This window comes from Globicephala melas, chromosome 17, assembly GCF_963455315.2.
Source record: "Globicephala melas chromosome 17, mGloMel1.2, whole genome shotgun sequence".
NCBI classification, from domain to species: Eukaryota; Metazoa; Chordata; class Mammalia; order Artiodactyla; family Delphinidae; genus Globicephala; species Globicephala melas.
The window spans coordinates 22,122,015-22,124,703 of NC_083330.1; the positions used below are offsets into that span (position 1 = coordinate 22,122,015).

General features: G+C 38.4%; 1 pseudogene; it reads left to right on the plus strand.

Annotated features, from left to right (window-relative positions):
• Positions 1–687: 687 nt before the first annotated feature.
• Positions 688–1,357, plus strand: LOC132593712 (glyceraldehyde-3-phosphate dehydrogenase pseudogene; annotated as a pseudogene).
• Positions 1,358–2,689: the final 1,332 nt, after the last annotated feature.

Genomic DNA, 2,689 nt, shown 5'->3' on the forward strand with positions numbered 1-2,689 from the left:
AAGAAATTTTTCAAAATTGAAGTAAATGAAAATAGAAATACAAATATTAAAATTGGTGGGATGCAGCAAAAACAATGCTGCATCCCACCAATTAGGGAAATTTATAGTATTAAATGCATGCATTTAAAAAAAAAGAAAATCAAACATCAATAATTTAAGCTCCTACCTTAGGAAACTACACAAAAAAGGGCAAATTTAGCCTAAAATAGGCAAAAGAAATAATATAAAAAGTATAGGAGAAAATAATGGAGAAAATTAATGAACCCAAAAGCTGGTTATCTGAAAATATCAATAAAACTTATGACTCCAGCCAGCCTAATCAAGAAAAAAAGAAAGAGAGAAGACATAAATTGCTAATATCAGAAATGAAAGTGGGGTTATCATTACTGAGTCCATGGAAATTCAAGGAATAATGGAATAATATGAACAATCTGTTATGTTCATACATTTGAAAACTTAAATATATGGACCAGTTTCTTGAAAGCCAAATGTATAAAAACTTACAAAAGAAGATATAAATAACTTTAATAACCCTATATTTATTAAGGAAATTTAATTGATAATTTAAAACCTTCCAAAATGCAAAACACCAGGTTCAGAGGATTTCACTGGTGAATTCTACCAAATATTTAAAAAAGAAATTAGCTCTCTGCTCCTCTCCGTTCGACAGACGTATCTTTCTTGCAGTGCCAGCTGCGTCCCTGAGACAAGATGGTGAAGGTGGGAGTGAACGGATTTGGCCGTATCAGGAGCCTGGTCACCAGGGCTGCTTTTAACTCTGGCAAAGTGAACATTGTCTCCATCAACGACCCCTTTGTGGACCTTCATTACATGGTCTTCATGTTCCAGTATGATTCCATGGCAAGTTCCATGGCAGTCAAGGCCGAGAACGGGAAGCTTTCATCAATGGAAAGGCCATCACCATCTTCCAGGAGTGAGATCCTGCCAACATCAAATGGGGTGATGTTGGTGCTGAGTATGTGGTGGAGTCCACTGGTGTCTTCACTACCATGGAGGAGGCTGGGACTCACTTGAAGGGTGGAGCCTAGAGGGTCATCATTTCTGCCCCTTCTGCTGATGCCCCCAGGTTTGTGATGGGCATGAACCATGAGAAGTATGACAACCACCTCAAGATTGTCAGCAATGCCTCCTGCACCGCCAACTGATTGGCCCCCCAGCCAATATCATCCATGACCACTTCAGCATTGCAGAGGGATGGGCTACATCCTGGGCTACACTGAGGACCAGATTTTCTCCTGTGACTTCAACAGTGACACTCACTCTTCTACCTTCGATGCTGGGGCTGACATTGTCCTCAACGATCATTTGTCAAGCTCATTTCCAGTTAGGAAAATGAATTTGGCTACAGAAACAGGGTGGTGGACCTCAGGGTCCACATGGCCTCCAAGGAGTAAGAGTCCCTGGGCCACCAGTCCCAGCAAGAGCATGAGAAGAAGAGAGGTTCTCAGCTGCTGGGCAGTCCTTGCCCAAGCTCCAACCACCAACACATTGAGAGTTTCCCAACCTCCGCACAGTTTCCATCCCAGACCCCCTGAAGAAGGGGAGGGGCTTAGGGAGCCCTACCTTGTCTTGTCATGTACCATCAATAAAGTATACTCTTTGCAGAAAAAAAAGAAAGAAATTATATCAAATAATACCATACTTCGCAATCTCTTCCTGAAAACAAAGGCAGAAGGAACACTTCCTAGCTCAATCTATGAGGCAAGACATTGCCTTTGATGAAGATTCTTTGCTTGAGCAAACTTAAGTCAGGCTTCTGAACCTTCTCCTAAGCCTATTTGTACACTTCTCTATAAAATCCAGTTTTAGCAAGAACCCTGCTAAGTCACTTTAACCAGAACTCCCCCACCCTTGAAGTCTGATTACCAATTTTAAGACTACTATAAAGCCATAGTAATTGGTGAAAGAATGGACATATACATCAATGGAACAGAATAGAGAGGCCAGAAATAGATCACACAACTGTAGTAAATTAGTTTTTGATAAGGGTGCAACGATAACTCATTGGAGAATGAAAGTATTTTCAATAAACGGTGCTGGAGCAATTGGACAACTATACACTGAAAATTAACCTAGATCTTATGTCACACAAAAAATTAACTCAATATGGACTGCTGATCTAAATATAAAATGCAAACTATGAATTTTCTAGAAGAAAACAAAAGAAAGTATATGTGGCCTTGAATTTAATGTTTTTAGATATAACACCAAAATTACAGTCCATGAAAGAGAAATTTTGATTAAGTTGGACTTTATAAAATTTAGAAACTTCTGCACTGTGACATGCTTTGGTAAGAGAATGAAAAGACAAACTACAGCCTTGGAGAGAATATTTGTAAAAAGTATATCTGATAATGTACTTGTGTCTAAAATATAGGAAAAAAAATTAGAACTCAATAAGAAAACAACCCAATGAAAAGATGTTTAAAATATCTGAATAGACACCTCACCAAAGAAGATATGCATATAACAAGAAAGCATATAAAAAGATGGTCAACATCATATGTCATTAGGGAATTGCAAATGAAACCATAATGATATACCAATGCAACCTATTAAAGTAGCTAAAATACAAAAGAACTGCTGGTGGAAAGGCAAAATAATACAGCCATGTTGGAAGACAGTATACCAGTTTCTTTCAACGCTGAACCTAGTCTTACCATACATT